General features: G+C 40.0%; 1 long non-coding RNA gene across 3 annotated transcripts in view; it reads left to right on the top strand.

Moving 5' to 3' along the window:
- Positions 1 to 18,536, top strand: part of LOC129480484 (uncharacterized) — an 81,664-nt gene that overhangs the window by 30,728 nt on the left and 32,400 nt on the right. For all 3 annotated transcript variants that reach the window (XR_010120462.1, XR_008657058.2, XR_008657059.2), the window contains exon 4: positions 17,005 to 17,265. This is a non-coding gene — a long non-coding RNA (uncharacterized lncRNA). The remainder of the gene's footprint in view (positions 1 to 17,004; positions 17,266 to 18,536) is intronic.

Here is an 18,536-nt window from a genome sequence, read left to right as displayed (position 1 = left end):
TGAATGGAGCTGGAAGTCATTAAGTTGCGTGAAATAAACCAGACATAGAAAGATGAATTTTACATGTTTTCACTCATATGTGGGAGCTAAAAATTTAAAAAACTGAATTCATGGAGATAGAGAGTAGAATGATGCTTATCAGAGACTGGGAAGAGTAGCAGGAGTGGAGGATAAAGTGAGGATGGTTAATGGGTACATAAATACATTTAGAATGAATAAGTTCTAGGGCCAGGTGTGGTGGCTCATTCCTGTAATCCCAGAACTTTGGGAGGCCAAGGCAGGCAGATCACTTGAGGTCAGAAGTTCTAGACCAGTCTGGCCAACATGGTGAAACCGTGTCTCTACTAAAAATACAAAAAATTAGCTGGGCATGGTGGCACATGCCTGTAATCCCAGCTACTCGGGAGGCTGAGGCACAAGAATTGCTTGAACCTGGGAGGCAGAGGTTGCAGTGAGCTGAGATTGTGCCACTGCACTCCAGCCTGGGTGACAGAGTGAGATTCTGTCTCAAAAAAAAAAAAAAAAAACCCTCAAACATGAACAAGATCTAGTCTTTTGTAGCATAATAGGGTGACTTTTTTTTTTTTTTTTTTTGAGACGGAGTTTCACTCTTATTGCCCAGGCTGGAGTGCAATGGCGCTATCTTGGCTCACCACAACCTCCACCTCCTGGGTCCAAGCGATTCTCCTGCCTCAGCCTCCCAAAGGGAGCTGGGATTACAGGCATGTACCACTACACCCGGCTAATTTTGTAATTTTAGTAGAGACAGGGTTTCTCCATGTTGGTGAGGCTGGTCTTGAACTCCCGACCTCAGGTGATCTGCCCACCTTGGCCTCCCAAAGTGCTGGGATCACAGGCATGAGCCACCGTGCCTGGTCAATAGGGTGACTATTGTTAACATAATTTATTGTATAGCCTGAGCAACATAGTGAGACCCTGTCTCCACAAAAAATAAAAAAAAAAAATTGGGCATGGTGACATGCACCTGTGGTCCAAGCTACTTGGGAGGCCAATGTAGGAGGATCACTTGAGCCCAGAGATTGAGGCTGCAGTGAGCTGTGATCATGTCACTGTACTCTAGCCTGGGTGGCAGAGTGAGACCCTATCTCAAAAAGAAGAAAAAATTTATTGTATATCTAAGTATAATTAAAGAGTGGAACTAGAATGCTCCTAACATGAAGGGACTCTTGAGCTGAGGCTTGAGGGATACGTGGAAGTTTTGCAGGTGAAAAAGTGAGAAATGTACATGTAAAGACATAACATATGAGAAAATATGGCTTATTTAAGCAATGACAAATGGTCCAGTTTCATTATTACTAGTATGAGACGGGCAGAATGACATGAAATGAAGCTAGAAAGGTAATCAATAGCAGAGCAGTAAAGGTAAGAAGATACCATTTTTACCCTATAGTTGATGAGGAGCCATTGGAGAATTTTGAGGAGGATCTTGATAGCTGATCTGATCACTTGCTCATTCACTCATTCACTCACTCACCAAATATGATCTAGGTTCAGTGTTGGGCCACTCTGGTAGCAACGTGAAAAATGAATAAATAAAAGACATTTGGCGGAGAATACCAGCTGTTTTCACCAAATGTACTTCTGCCTGGATACACAGCCAGACCACACATGTCAATCTCTCTTGCAGTTAGGTGTGGTCATGTGACCTTAGTCTAGTCTATAGAATGTGTGCAAAAGTGAGTTGTGTTGTATTCTGTCAAGGCCCATTAAAACCTCACATGTGCTGGGTTTTATGCTGGCTGACTGAGTTGAGATCTTGGAAACCAAGTCATGGAGATACTAGTGCTGCCATCAGAATAGGCCTCCCTACTGTCTTGAAACACATGATGGACTGTTATGTGGACCAGAAGTAAGCATTTATATGTTTACTTATAAGTTGAGTCATTGTGTATTTGGATCTGTTGCCATTGCTCAGCCTATCCTAATAACACAGAGTGACATAAGAAATTGGGTGAAAACGTGAATATCTCAGCTGGGGGCAGTGGAAGTGGGGATAGAGAAAAGTGGGAGAGATATAACTTGCTATTTAGGACATAGAGTCAACAGCATCTGAGAGGTGGTTGGCTGTAGTTGGTGAGATTGGAGGCCAGGTCCAGCATGACTCCAAGGTTTCTGACTTGGGCAACTACACCAAGAAATCCCACAAAGACTAACATTATATCTTACCTTTATCATTTTGACTTGTGTTATTATTATTTAAAATTTCATAAACTTTTTTTTGAGACTGGGTCTCTCTGTCATCCAGGCTGCAGTGCAGTGGTATGATCATGGCTCACTGCAGCCTCAGCTTCATAGATTCAAGCAACCCTTCTGCCTCAGCTTCCCAAGTAGTTGGGACTACAGGCACACATCACCACACCTGACTCATTTGAAAAAACACTTTTTCGTGGAGACAGGGTCTTGCTATGTTGCCCAGGGTGGTCTTGAACTCCTGGCTTCAAGTGATCTTCTGCCTAGGCCTTCCAAAATGCTGAGATTACAGGCATGAGCCACTGCACCCAGCCAGTATAAACATTTTTTGATTCAAAGGATGTAATATTCTTACTAAAAATATCTAGCTAGTATACCATTTACATTTATAAACTATTATAAATCAGTTAATATTTATATTTCCTTATTTAACGATTTGAAATATTTTAATTATTTTCGTATATGAAAATAGACAGCTTTTCACAACTGACATTATTATAATTTTACTTTTGTAGTAATACATATTTTTCAACTAACTGATAGAATTTCTTCATATAGTTTTCAAGATTTTCACTCTGTTACATGTCAAATGTTTATATTTGAAAGTGAGTATTTTGATGTTAACAATAAATCTGAATGACAGATTTTTTCCACACTACTGTGATATGATCAAATATGATGGAAACCTATGTGTTCGCATGGTTGTCAGTATGCACAAGTTCAGGGATGCCAGAAGTAACAATGAAGTTGGCATTCAGTTATTTGGTCTTTATTTTTATTTATTTATTTATTTTGAGACGAAGTCTTGCTCTGTCGCCCAGGCTGGAGTGCAGTGGCGCGATCTCAGCTCACTGCAACTTCCACCTTCCGAGTTCAAGTGATTCTCCTGCCTCAGCCTACCGAGTAGCTGGGATTACAGGTGCACACCACCATGCCCGGCTAATTTTTGTACTTTTAGTAGAGATGGGATTTCACCATGTTGGCCAGGCTGGTCTTGAACTCCTGCCCTCAGGTGATCCACCTGCCTTGGCCTCCCAAATTGCTAGGATTACAGGTGTGAGCCACCGCGCCAGGCTAGTTATTTGGTCGTTCAAAGCTGAGCACTGAGGTAGAAGGACACTGAGAGAATGTCTAGATTAATATGAGAATGAGAAAAGAATAACTAATTAATTCAATAAATATTTATTTAGAGTCCCTTATGGGTCAAGCACTGTTCTGGGTATTGGGATATGTTAGTGAAAAACACAGACAGATCTTTGTCTTTATGGAGCATACATATTCTTATGTGATGGAATCAAGAAAAGTGAGGAAGAGAAAGCTTCAAGGAGGGAGATATGATCAACAATTTCAAGTCTAACAAATTAAAATAGGACTGAAAAATGTCATTTGGGTTTGGCAGTTAAGGAGTTAAGCTGCTGGTCTAGAGGAACTATTGTATTGGAAGCCGGATTACCATGGGCTGAGTGTGAATGAGAGGTGACGAAGTAGTGTCTTAGTCCATCTCTGCTGTTATAACAAAATACTCTAGGCTGGGTTATTTACAAACAACAGAAATCTATTTCTCACAGTTCTGGAGGCTGGGAAGTCCAAGACTGAGGTACCAGCAGATCTGGTGTCTGGTGAGGGCTCATTCTTGAGAGATGGTGCCTTCTATGTGTCCTCACAGAGCAGAAAGGGCAAGGCAACTCCTTTCAACCTTTTGAAAATAAGGGCACTAAGCCCTCATGACTTAGTTACTTCCTAAAACGTTCCACCTCTTAATGCTGTCACATTGGGTATTAGTATTTGGTATAGTTTGGCTGTGTCCCCACTCAAATCTCTAATTGTAGCTCCCGGTGGGAGGTAATTGAATGATAAGGGCGGGTCTTTCCTGTGCTGTTCTTGTGATAGTGAATATGTCTCATGAGATCTGATGGTTTTATAAAGGTGAGTTCCCCTGCACATGCTCTCTCTTGCCTGCTGCCATGTAAGACATGACTTTGCTTCTCATTCACTTTCTGCCATGATTGTGAGGCCTCCCCAGCCATGTGGAACTGTGAATCTGTTAAACCTCTTTCCTTTATAAATTACCCAGTCTTGGGTATGTCTTTATTAGCACCGTGAGAACAGACTAACACAGTATTCCAACATATAAATTTTGAGGGGACATGTACTTTCAGGCTATTGTATAGGAGTCATTTAGAAGTTCAGCTATTAAGAGAAGGGGAAAAGTCAGTAGCTAGAAGAAAGGCTGAAAGGATATTTGTTGTAACCTGGGAAGGGCTTGAGTGTGTTATGCTGATGGTACAAATGAGTGTCAACATCTGAAAGAATAAGGAGAATTAGTAAGAGGTCAGTGGTCAGGGATGAGGTGGGTAGAGGTAGAGAGTTCTTTGAAAGTGCCAAAGTCAATGGGAAGGAGAGCTTTAGGGAGGGAGTCTCCTTAGGTTGCTTGAATGACCTTAGCCATATGCTCTCCACTCTCACCCATGGGAAACAGTGACACGCACAGCACTTATTTTCAAGAGCCACGGCAAGAGATGATCTCCAACTCCTGGGTCCTTATTAGGATCCAACCTGCCTAAGCACAGTGCTTCCTTCCAAATCACAGAAAAGACAATCAGAAGTGGTGGGGACCCCACTCAAACCTGAAGCCACCGTGCAGGAAACTTAGGCCTTAGAAATGAGGAAGTGGCAGGATTCCTTCTGCTTCATTTTGGTTTTCAGAAAATTAACAGTTCTGCATAGGAACTTGGAGTGACAGACTCTGAGTGGTAGGATAAGGTCAAGCAGATTGTTCACTGTTCAAGGGCACCTGGGCTAGGGAAGAAATGGGGACCGAAAATCCTCTGTTCATCAAGCTCATGCCTGGGGCATAGGACTGCAAGGAGACCTCTCTCTCTCTCTCTCTCTCTTTTAAAGAGACAGGGTCTCACTATGTTGCCCAGGCTGGTCTTGAACTCTTGGCCTTAAACAATCCTCGTGACCCAGCCTCCCAAAGTGTTAGGATTACAGGCATTAGCCACTGCACTTGGCTCATTATTGTTATTATTTTCTAATTCATACAGACTGCTAGCAGCAATTCTGGCCAAACTCACATACTACTATAGAAGCTCTACCTACTGACTGAGAAATTATTCCTTATCTTTAAGGAGCTTAATTCCACACTCTTGAACACCCAGAACACAATTCTGTTCCCAGGGTGTAGTAGGGACTTCTTGAGTGGGTATTTTTAAAAGTGCTATTTTTGATAACCAAGTAATCATCCACAGATGCGTCACACAGCAGTAATGTGAATATTAAAGAAACACATGGGAAACATCTACAACCTCATTAGAAAGCGAAGAAAGTAGAATACAGCAGCCTCGAGGCAACATTTTATACATAATCATATCAAAATTGAATGATTATGCCCTATGTGGGAAAGTGGGTGATAAAACTTACACTCATAGGGCAGCTGGCATCATTTGAGGACAAACCTGTTTGGAAAGCAGCATGACAACATGCAGCATGAATAATAAAGATGTCCCTCTTCTTTTTCCACACGAAGTTATCCCATGCCTGAACATTTATCACATGTTACTAATTCAGAAAAAAGCTTTATATATATGATATGAAGTTGTTCATTGCAACATTATCTATAGTGTCAGATAAATAGGAACTCAAGAAATAAATCATGCACTGATCAAGGAATAAATGAATAAGTTCCACGAAAGGAACATTCCACATAGGGTAGCTTCATAATAATGGGATGCTTCTAGAAGCCATATGTGCAAAATGTGTGCCACTCAAATAGCATATACAAATTATACAGTGGTGTCTTTTGTTTTCACAAGTAATCTTAAAAATTTTTTGCAAGGAAAAAAATCTAGGCATTGTTTAAATGCTTCCAAGAGAGTAGTGAGTAATGGTTCTCAAAGTTAATTGTGTATCAGAATCACCTGGATCATCCCCCACTGCCCCTCAGAGATTCTGATTCAGTATGTTTGGGTTTGGGCCTGAGCATCAGCTTTTTTTTTTTTTTTTTTTTTTTTTTTTTTTTTTTGAGATGGAGTCTTACTCTGTCTCCAAGGCTGGAGTGCAGTGGTGCAATCTCGGCTCACTGCAACCTTCACCTCCTGAGTTCAAGTGATTCCCCTGCCTTAGCCTCCAAAGTAGCTAGGATTACAGATGCGCACCACCATGCCCGGCTAATTTTTGTATTTTTAGTAGAAACGGGGTTTCGCCATGTTGGCCAGGCTGGTCTCGAATTCCCGACCTGAGCTATCTGCCTGCCTTAGCCTCCCAAAGTGCTGGGATTACAGACATGAGCCACCGCGCCTGGCTGAGCATCAGCATTTCTAACACATTCCCAGGAGATGCTGATGCTGCTGGTCTTGACACTTTACTTTGAGAAACACTAGTTTAGAATAACTAGCTTTTGCCCAGGGAATCACAATTATCATTAAGCGTCTAAGTAGAAAGCAAAAACAAAGACATAAATTCCTTGAGGTCACAAATTGTGTCTTGCTTATCTGTGCATCCCCAGCAACCTGACCCCATGCAGTGTCTACATAAATACTTTTTGAATTGAGTTGCATCCATAGGCAGAAATTTCAATAAACAGTGGGGATTTTCACTTTGCAATTTCTTGTTATCAACCGGGTCATAGTAGCGTTCATGTTGAAGCCATCACGGTCAGCACAGGCACTCTGAGCTGACCCTTGGAATAGTCAAACTGCTGCTGAGACTGGGCAATGAAGCAGGTGATGAATTTTGCTGTTGTTGTTTTCTGTGCCTCTTAGAACACTGAACTCTTAGCAACAGAAGCTGAAAAATCAACCCATTGGCCTAGCAGTGAGGAATGGTAAAGAGAAGTGCCTATGAAGTCAGCAGACTTGAGTTTATAAAAGAGATGTACTACAATTAAATAAAATACTTCAATTACAATTAATATCTTTATACAAGCTTCTTTGTATTTCCTGAAATTGTGGAAATGCTAGTCACATGCTTTCAAATTGCTGTGCAAAAGGATTTTGCCAGGGATTTTAAATTTTACTTCTAGTAATAAAGTTTCTTTATAACTTTGCTGATATTGGATGCTATTAATCTTTTTATTCTTTATATTTTAGGGAAAAGTTATTTTTATTGTTTTAAGTTGCATGTCTTTGACTCTAGTGAGGTTAAGCAAATCTTGTATTTAAAGCAAATCATCTATTTGTATTTCTTGTGTGACTCACTTGCTCTAATTTTTTGCTTCTTTTCAATGGAGTTGTCTGTCTTTTCCCTACTTATTTGTAATTAGTTTTTCTGAATCGTGAGTAGTTATGCATTGTTGGTTGCATGTTTTCTCAGGCTGTTGATTGTCTTTTAATATTTTTATGGTGCTTATCAGACACACATTTAAATTTTTATACAATCGATGCCATCATTTTTGGTTTTGGCTACTGAGTTTTCTGACCCACATGAAAGATCTATAAGATTAAAAAAATACTTTTTGTATTTTAACCTTAAACTTTATTTTAAAATATTTTGTTCTTTAATCAATCTGAAATTTATTTTTAGTATGGCACAAGGTAGTGATCTAATGAATATCCATTTTTATAATATCATAACTATACTTTCCCCATGAAATGCTACTTTATTTACAGTTTTGTTTTTTTTTTTTTGAGATGGAGTCTCACACTGTTGCCCGGACTGGAGTGCAATGGCGTGATCTCGGCTCACTGCAACCTCCACCTCCCAGGTTCAAGTGATTCTCCTGCCTCAGCCTCCTGAGTAGCTGGGATTACAGGCACCCGCCACCATGCCTGGCTAATTTTTTGTATTTTTAGTAGAGATGGGGTTTCACTATGTTGGCCAGGCTGGTCTCGAACTCCTGACCTCATCATGATCTGCTTGCCTTGGCCTCCCAAAATGCTGGGATTACAGGCATGAGCCACCATGCTCAGCTTACTTTTATAATATTTTAAGCTCCCATAGATATGTAGCATTTTCGAATATTTTGTATCAGTGGGCTAACTCTTCATTCATTAGCTAATACTACCTATTTTAACCTTGGCTTTTTGTTAGAGATTGTGGTGAGCCGAGATTGCACCACTGGACTTCAGCCTGGGGGACAGAGCAAGACTCCATCTCAAAAAACAAAAAAAGTTTTCCCTTACTGTTATTTAAAAAATTATTGGCTTCTCTCATTCATTTTCTTTTTAAAAATTAAAATTAATTAATTAATTCATTAGTTTTTAGAGACAGGATTTTGCTTTGTCTCCCAGGCTGGAGTGTTGTGCTCGATCATAGCTCATTGCAGCTTCTAATTCCTGGGTTCAAGCAGTCCTCCTGCCCCAGCCTCCCGAGCATCTAGGACTATAGGCATTCTCCACCATGCCCAGCTAATTTTTTTTTTATTATTTTTTTTGGTAGAGGTAGAGATGAGGTCTCACTGTATTGCCCTGGCTGGTCTCAAACTACTGGCCCCAAGTGATCCTCCTGCCTCGGCTTCTCAAAGTGCTGGGATTATGGATGTGAGTCACCATGCCCAACCCTCATTTTCTTTTATATAAAATTTAGAAGAAGTTTGTCAACTTCCGGAAAAGTTTGTGTTGGAATTTTGATTAAAAAATGTATATTTCTGTTTTGCAGTGGGCAGATCTATGCTAACCTATCCTAAAGTTCAGGGAAGCTGAGAGGCTGAAGAAAGAGGCTGACAAATCCAGTTTCTCAGAAAGAAACATTTAATAGGGATTTAGGAACAGAAGGCATGTCTGGGTCTCAGACAGGGCAGGATGAAATGGTGAGTTCTTCGTGCCATTACCCCCCAGGCCCAGGGCTTATATACCATAGGAGAGGGGTGGTTTGGAAGAGACGTGTAGCACAATTGAAGTATGAGAACATCAAGACTGTTTGACCTACAGGCAGGATTTATAGTAGTAAGTACCTGCTTTTATGCAAGGGACAGTGTAGAGAAACTGGAAATCTCAGAGCCCTCTTGGAACTGGGGTTAATCAGAGGCCAACTTGGTGAAGCAGCATCCAAGGTGAAGTTGCTTTACCTGCCACAATTTCTATTTAAAACAACAGTATATTTCATTTATTTAGATTTTCTTTTATGTCATTCATATTATTCTTGAATGTTTCTTCTTGGGCTTATTCCAAGTTTGTTGCTTTAGGAATAGTACAGTATCTTTTTTCTTTTAACTTTCTAACTGATTATTATAGACAATTAGATATTCTATTAAATTTTGTGGTCTTATACTAGCCATATTTACTCTTAGATGAGTTTCAGAAATTTCTTAGTTTATTCCCCTAATTTGTTACTTTATGTAGACAATTATATTATCTACAAAGAATCATCACAAGTCTTTTCCTTTCTCATATACATATTTCATTAAAAATTTTTTCCTATCTTATTTACTTTGTTAGTATGGCTAGTAAAATATTTATTGATTGCGAGGATGGCAGGTTTTCTGCTGCTTTGTACTATTTATTTGTTTGTTTATTTTTGAAACAGGATCTCACTCTATTACCCAGGCTGGAGTGCAGTACCACTATCACAGCTCACTGCAGCCTCAACATCCTGGGCTCAAGGGATCCTCCCACCTCAGCCCCCCAAGTAGCCTGGACTACAGGTGTGCACTACCCTGGCCAGTAAGTTTTTTATTTTTGTAGAGTCAGGGTCTCACTATGTTGCCCAGGCTGATCTCCAGCTCCTGGCCTCAATCAATCTTCCCACCTCAGTCTCCCAAAGTGCTGAGATTACTGGTGTGAACCACTGTGCCTGGACCATATTTTTTACTTTAATGGGAATTTTAAAATGTTTTAGCATTAAAATGGTGCTTTCTATAGGCTTCTGCTATATTCCCTTGCAACTTTTGTTAAGTTAAGGAAATGTCCTCTTATTCATTTTCTAAGTTTTTTTCCTTTTAAAATTGAAATGTGTATTGAAATTTACTGAGTGCTTTTAAGCACTATTAAAGTTTGTATATCATTTACTTTGATCTGTTATTGTTATGAATTATGTAAGTATACCTGTATTCTACATAGAATGCATAAAATAAATTCTACATATTTTACTTAGAATACACAGAGTAAATTCTACTTTGTCATAACATTTTATTCTCTTAATATTCTGCTGGATTCAGTTTTTCAAATGCTCTATTTGTATGAGCTCATTAGTGAAATTTGCTTATGAAGTATTAATCACAAATTGATTGACCCGAGGCACCTTCCAGTCCTTGTATCTATTCAATCTCAATTGAGGTTGTTGTGTGCTCTTCTAGTCTTTATAGTATCTTTCTCTTGCATATGTTTCTGTTTTCAAACAATTACTCATGATTTCTAGTCACTGATGAGACTTTCTCCTATTTTCGAGGGCTTGTTGGGCTTATCCTTGTAATATTAAAAATATTTGGATGGGAGGGTCAGCAGTCATCTGTGTTCAGTCTTTTATCTGGAACCAATTCCAATATAGTTGCTGCTGTATTTAAGAAAAATTTTATGCCTGTTTTATAACTTTCTGCCCCATTAAATTATCTTTTTTTGGACAAATAGTTTTTTATTAATTGTTTTGAGTGTTTTAGAAAGGCAATGATATTATATAAAAGCAACTTTGGGCTCGGGGCAGTGGCTCACACCTGTAATCCCAGCACTTTGAGAGGCCGAGGCAGGGGGATCCCTTGAGCCCAAGACTTTGAGCCTAAGCAACATAGTAAGATCCTGTCTCTACAAAAAAATGAACAAAATTAGTTGAGTGTGATGGCATGCACCTGTAGTCCCAGCTACTTGGGAGGCTGAGATGAAAGGATGGCTTGAGCCTGGGAGGTCAAGGCTGCAGTGAGCCAAGATCACGCCACTACATCCAACCTGGGTGACAGAGTGAGACACTGTCTCAAAACAAAACAACAACAAAAATTTGTATCTCTTTTCCGAAAACGGTATCCTTTTTTTTTTTCCCTTTCCATGGTCTTATCTTATTGGCTAGAGATTTCAGACCATGTTAAATGTGTATGGGGAGAGAGGGTATCCTTATTACTAAAGTTAATAGGGCTCAATTTTGTGCATGTATAGAATATTTGCTGCTGGTTTTGTAGACAGTCTTTATCTCATTTGAGTTATATCTTTGTTCCCTTTATTTCTAGGTTACTAAGTAATTTTTAAAAAACTATGTATCGCTGTTGAAGTATTATCAAATTCCTTTTTGACCTTTATTCAGAAGGTCTTCCTTCACCCCCCTTGACTTATTAAAATAAATAGATTTCCTAATTGAGGGAGATCACCATCATCCTTTTCTCCATGGTTTTCTTTCATCATCACCCTATTGTCTTTGCAGTGCAGGATGAACAGCAAGACCCTGACAAGCAATAGGGTGTCTTCAGGGAGTGAAGATGGCAAAATGGATAGACAGAAGTGTGCTTTTCTAGTTGTTTTTTTTTTGTCTTTCCCATCATGTTAAAAAATTGTCATCACTCTCCAAAATCCCAATCCATCCCCAAATAAAACAAGGGCCTGCAGAGAGTCAGCTTTCTGGCTAGAGTGCAAGGTACATGCTGTAGCCATTGGACAAAATGAAGCCAACTGGGTAACAGGATAGAAACCATGACCCTGGCTCTTTATCGACGGAATAACCAGGCACAGACATCACAGGTTTTCTCTTTGCCAGTTCAAAATGCCAAAAAGGGATGCAGGGGAAGAATTAATGAAGATTCTCTCTGATGTAGCTTCTGTACTCCCTCCCCATAGTGTGTGTTTGCTTTTTGAGTAGGGGATTTGATTCTGAAATACACCATACTTGGCAATTTTCTTTAAAGCTTAAACTCTTAGAACTAAGTCTCAGGATTTTCGATGGCCATGGGCAAATGCTTTTTTTGTGGATACTGTTTGATGAATGTGCCCAGTTGACGCCTATGCTCACAATTTCCACAAGGAACATCCTGAACCTTTCTAACTAAACACAAGGCTAATGAATTATGTGTAGGAAGCTCTCTCTACCTCTCTCTCTCTCTTTTTTAAGTATGTAGCAGTCATGGAAGTTGAGCCATCTTTCCATGAGTGCATGATTGCAAATGTCTTTCTTAGTATTTAACTGTAGGATAAGACAATGGCCTAAAAACTAGGCCCTAGAGATGAGCACAGTAGGCTAGGTTCCCCAACTGTGAGAGAGTATTCAGATATTCTTGCTACCCAACAGTATATTCCATGGAGGTAGATCTAGGAAACTCTGGTAGGACTTCTGGGCTGCCGCACTCAAGACCTCCAGCACCTTTGCCACTTGGACCAGAGAAGAGTCTCACAGCCTGCCCTAACCACAGCTCCCTTCTGAGAGGAAAAGCTGTTCACAGTGAGTGGTCATAGTTATGGTATTTATCCCCATTCCTACTGCCCCATCACACATATACATAACAAGCTAACTTAAGGGTGACCCAACCATAGGCTAGTGACCTTCCTCCAAATGCTTTTATTTATTTTATTATTTTTATTTTAGAGGCACAGTCTTGGTCTGTCACCCAGGCTGGAGTGTAGTGGCATGATCTCGGATCACTGCAATCTCCACCTCCCAGGTTCAAGCAATTCTTGTGCCTCAGCCTCCTGAGCAGCTGGGATTACAGGCATGTGCCACCATGCCAGGCTAATTTTTGTATTTTTAGTAGGGACAGCGTTTTGCCAAGTTGGCCAGGCTAGTCTTGAACACCTGACCCCAAGTGATCTGCCCACCTCAGCCTCCCAAAGTGTTGGGATTACAGGCATGAGCCACCGTACCTGGCCCCCCAAATGCTTTTAAACGAATCACATTGCTCTCTCAGCAAGGAAGAATTGGAACACTGAGAGACTAAGCCAATTAGGTATCACAGGTGAAGTTGGGGCAGGCTGGATCTTAAGAGACCAAGTACAAGTTAAAGTTTTGAGGGAGAAAAGACTCTGAGAAAGCAGAGGACAGTGGATGGTAAGAAAGAGAAGAAAACAAGTGTGCTGAGAAAAGCAGAGAAGTCCTAAGATATTAAGTGGCTATGGTTCCTATTGGTTCCTAAGCTCCAGTTCTCATGAGGTGGCACCAGGATGTGTTATAGTTTACTGTCTTTGAGAATCTATGAGATTCCTATGTATTCTCATAATATTAATCCTTTGTATGTGTCAAATTGAGTGTTCTTGCAATCAAAAGACCTGGCCTAAGATATGGGCAATGTGGGAAATCCACATTTAGGCAGGCAGTGGAAACTTTAAAACTCTGTCTTTAGTGCCAGCCAGTTACTTTTAATTTGTTTTCCTCGTCATAGAAACCTTATAGAATTGGAGTGTGAATTTCTTGGTGCAGGATGGGAATGCCCAGAGCTTGAGGATTTAGGGTTTACTAGCACGGCTGAGATCTCTTCACACTCCTACTCAAGAGGCGTGGCTATCTTCCATCACCTCAAGAAGGTTTTAACTAATGCTTTCAAGATGTGAGTGATTGGTAATTTACAAATGATGCTGAGTAGACTGTCTCTGACATGTTCACTTGCACCTCCACAACTCTTTATATGAGCGATACTCACTTCTCAGTTCATTTGTTCAGTAAACAAAAGATCAAAGGGAAAAAAAAGGTGAGAATTAACAGTAGGAAATGAGCATTTTAGAGAAATGTCTGAAATCAGCTGAGTGCAGAAAGAGAAAGCTTGAATGTGATAGACATCAGCTCTAGAAGTTTTCTGAACACTCTAGGATTCTTATGAACCTGCAGCCATCCTTCAAAGCCCAATTCATGGAGTATTCTTTTCTTGAATTGGAAATTGAAGGGTGGATAGGATTTAGATATGCTGACTTGAGAGCAGTGGCATCCCTTGTGGAGAAAATAGCATGAGTGAAGATCTGGAGAGGGTGGAGGCCACTATGTGTGGAAAACTAAGGACAATTCAGTCTAGCTGGGGGCTAAGGGTACACAAATGGAGGAAGATGCATGTTAAACCAAAAAGGTAAATTGCAACTTAACCCCTGTAATGGCCCCTAGGCAGGCAAAGTGAGTATCAGAGTTGCATGAGTGAGGGAGGGAGTGATTCATTAGCTGCCTTTAGGAATATTAACTTGGAAACTCTATGTTGTGAGGATTAGAGTGAGGAAGGAGTGGACATTGGGAGATCTGGCGCAAGATAAGAAAATAGGCTGGGTGTGGTGGCTCATGCCTGTAATCCCAACACTTTAGAAGGCTAAGGTGAGGGGTTCCCTTGAGTCCAGGAGTTTGAGGCCAGCCTGGTCAATGTTGTGAGACTCCCCCCATCTCTACAAATAATTTTTTTTTTTTAATTAGCTGAGAGTGATGGCACGTGCCTGAAGTCCCAGCTACATGGGAGGCTGAGGTGGGAGAATGGCTTCAGTCCAGGAAGTTGAGGCTGCAGTGAGCTATGTTCTCACCACTCCACTCCAGCCTGGGTGACAAGGGAAACCCCATTTCAATCAATAATAATAATAACAATAATAATATAGCTTTAATAAAAGTAGAACAGGAAGAGAGCAGATGAAAAAGAAATTAAATTACAGAGAAATGGCTCAAGTAGGCCATGAAAAGAAGCAGTCTGTTACCCTTGGAAGTTGCCTGCTTGTGTTGTTGGCAGGATAATGGTACTTTTAGGAAAGTGGAGAATGCCAAAGAAGGAGAAGGAAGTGAGGAGGAGGAAGAAATAGGGGAGGAGAACTCATTCTTGAATCACTTTAAGAAGCTTCAAAGACTCAATTGATGAGTGAACATCAGATTTAAATACACCCTGTCTCCTTTAGGGAGATACCCAGAAAGATGCACTGTGTCATGGCTAAATTAGGCTGAGTTTCATGTCTGCATGAAGAGAAGTGTATTGGTCTATGTCTGTAACATATATATCACTAAATTTTTCAATGTGTTTGTAATTTGTATAAAAATCTCAAAAAACAAACTAGTCTTTTTTTTTCCCCAAGGGGATTAAGCTATCCTATGGCATATAGCCTTGGGTTTTTATTTCATTGTAATAACTTTCTAGTCACTTAAAAAGTTCTTGCGTATTTAGAATTTATTACTCCAAATTTGAAAAATCTAAGGCTTTCTGTCTTAGCACGTTGCATCTCTGTTAAGACATTCTTTCCACAAAGACATTAGAAGGATCTCTGGAGGTGACTGATGAAACAATAATTTTGAGTGGATTTAGGGTTTTAATTACTGTTTTATTTAATTGTGAGTGGGCACTGTGGAAAAAAATCCATCAACAAAGGAAACAATTGTTCCAAAGAATTACATCTGCATTTATTCTCTGTCAAAAATTTCTCATTAAAAATGTGTTTCTTTAAAAGTAACTCAAAGCAGCTGATGAAATACAAGAGCATGGAAAGTTTCAAATCCCAGTGCAAATTGGATTCATCAAAGATCATTTGCCAGAGACCTGACTCCATGGTAAAAGAGCTTCTCACCATTTCTCATATCCATTAACTGGGTTTCATACTTACGCTCAGATGCTGGCAGTTTTATTTCCATAGGTGGATATTTTCCACTTAAACACTTCCTTTTCATAATACTTTTGATGTCTCTAGAGAATTAATACTGTTTCACTTTTCTGTTTAGTGATGACTCTGACTTGTGTTTTTTTTTACTTTAAGAGAGTGGTTGAAGAAAGAAAGAAGCCATAGGCAGCTCTACTAAAGAGGTGAAAATCCTAAAGACCATTCCACAATGTCTGAACCACCATCAAAGACTAGTGTGTGAGAAATGACAGTTACTGAGATTATTCCCAAACCATTCTCTAGTTTTTTTTGAAAGATCAGGCCTGCATGAAAGGCCACTGGGGTAAATCTTACAAAAAAATAAGACTGTAGGAAAAAATAGCACTACCATTTGATCTAGCTGTCCCTCTTTTGGGCATAAACCCAGAGGTAATGAAATCACCACCTTTTTAAGATATCTTCACCCCCATGTTCACTGCAGAATTATTTACAATAGCTAAGATATGGAAACAACCTAAGTGTCAATCAGCAGACAAATGGATAAAGAAACTGTGGTGTGTATATACAAAGGAATATTATTCAGCCCTAAAAAAGAGCAAGATCTTGCCATTTGCCACAACATGGATGAGCCTGGAGGATATTACGCTAAGTGAAATAAGCCAGACACAGAAATACAAATACTGCATGATCTCATATGTGGAATATGACCTCACATGTAGAATATGCTCTCACATGTGGAATCTAAAAAAAAAATTCACTGTTGGCCCTGTGACTCATGCCTGTAATCCCAGCACTTTGGGTGGCTGAGGTGGGAGAATCACTTGAGACTGGCCTGGGCAACATAGTGAGATCTTGTCTCTACAAAGCAAATTTAAAAGATAGCCAGGCATGATGGCACCCACCTGTAGTCCCAACTACTCAGGAGGCTGAGGTGGCAGGATAGCTTGAGTCCAGGAGGTCGACGCTGCTGTGAGTCATGATCATGCCACTACATTCCAGCCTGGGTGACAAAGTGAGACTCTGTCTAAAATAAACAAATAAATAAATAAAGTAAATACACTGAAAATATTTAGAGATAGAGAACAAAACAGTGGTTACTGAGGCAGGGGTAGAGAGTGAAGAGGAAATGGGGACATGTGGGTCAGAGGATAGAAAGTGGTAGATATGTAGGACGAACGAGTCTAGAAATCTCATCTATAACATGAAGATCTTAGGTAATTAAATTGTGCTGTGTATAGAATTCACTGTAAATGAGTAGATTTTAGTTGCTCTTGCCATGGGTAACTATGTGAAATGATGACTATGTTAATTTGCTTTCACTATAATAACTTTTTACTATCTCTGTATATCCTTTAACATGTTATATACCTTAAATATACATAATAACATTTATTTTTTTAAAAAGATTACAGAAAAACATCTCTTTGAAGCTGGCACTGCTGATGAAAACAAAAGCAGTAGATGGAGAAAAGAGGACGAATAAAGAAAATTTGGGCTGATGTTCTCCAGAAAAGGAAAGGGTGACCACCTTGTCAACGGATTTGTTGAGCACCCATTATGTGTGGGAAGGGATTACCAAACGCTACAGAAATCTCTGTCTTGAGGTCATGTAACAGTCTATTGAGGGAACAAGGCACATATATACCAAAATGATTTAAATGGCAAGGTAAGAGTAACATAATAATTATCAGCAGCTACTGAGCGTTGTATAGACATTGCTTATTTAATACTTACCAAGTCAGCCCAAGAAGTAGATGGGTTTGTTAAAATGGATTTGCTGACTGGCAACAGAAAAGCCAAAAAAAATATACTGGCTTAAACAAGTAAGGAGGTTATTTACATCATGCTACAAAAACCTGGAGTTTGTTGCCCTGGTTAGGGCCGCCAGGGACACAGGCTCCTCTATGTTTCTGCTCTACCGTCCTTAGCTCCACGGTCATAGTTGCTGCCCTTTCAAGCATCACATCTGTGTGTAAAGCAGGATGAAGGATGGAGTAACGGGTGTGGGGCACTTATATAAGAAGAGGAATGCTTTCCCAGAAATTCAAGCTTACTTCCTCTTATGTACTATTAGCCAGAACAATGTCAGTAGGCTACCATCAGCTTTATGGAAGCCAGTTGCTTGAGCACTTTAGCTGGGCACATTGTTACCCTGAAGAAAACTGGGGCTCTATAAGAAGGAAAAATGAGGAGAGAACTTACACTGAGAACATAAATAGCAGTGTCTGCCACGGTGGGTTGACTATGTCATTCTACAGATAATAAACTGAGGCTCAAAGAGGTTAAATGGTTTGCTCAATTTATCATACAACCAGCAAATAGCAGTGCCAGGGTTAAAACCCTGATGTGAGTGAATCCAAAGTGTTTACTCTGAACTCCCATTCATTACTGTCATGTGGCGCTTCAAATGAATGATATAAATAACTTGATGGTAAATGCAGGGTGGGAGTAGATCAATACGATTTTGGTAGGTAGAAAATAGGCAGTAGAATCATTCAGAGAGAAAGATTTTTCCTACTGTTGGAGGCCTTCGAGGGACAGCAAAAAGTCCAAATTGATTATCATAGAGTTATTGTTAGGGGAGAATGGGAAGAAAGCTCAGAAAGAAGCGCTGGGACACCAGGCTTCCATGATAGCTCCCAAGTAACAAGTCCAAAATGGAATTTCTGATTTCTCTGTTCCCTAATCCATTTTGTTCTCCATATTTTCCCTTCTCAGTAAAATTCACATTTATATGCCCAGCTGGTTAAGCGGAAAATCTGAGGGTTGACATTTATCCCTCTGTTGCCTTCACTCTCACATCTGCAAGTCCTGAAGTATTTACCTCCAAAATATCTCTCACTATGTCCTTTCTGTCACTGCCTCTGCCCCTTGCTCATTCAGCTTGCCACCAGTGTGTGCTTGAGAATGGAAACAACCTCCTCCTAATGGGTCTTC

The sequence above is a fragment of the Symphalangus syndactylus genome, chromosome 4 (genome assembly GCF_028878055.3).
Source record: "Symphalangus syndactylus isolate Jambi chromosome 4, NHGRI_mSymSyn1-v2.1_pri, whole genome shotgun sequence".
NCBI classification, from domain to species: domain Eukaryota; kingdom Metazoa; phylum Chordata; class Mammalia; order Primates; family Hylobatidae; genus Symphalangus; species Symphalangus syndactylus.
The sequence above is the reverse complement of the archived record's forward strand: the minus strand, read 5'-3'. Positions and strand labels throughout refer to the sequence as shown.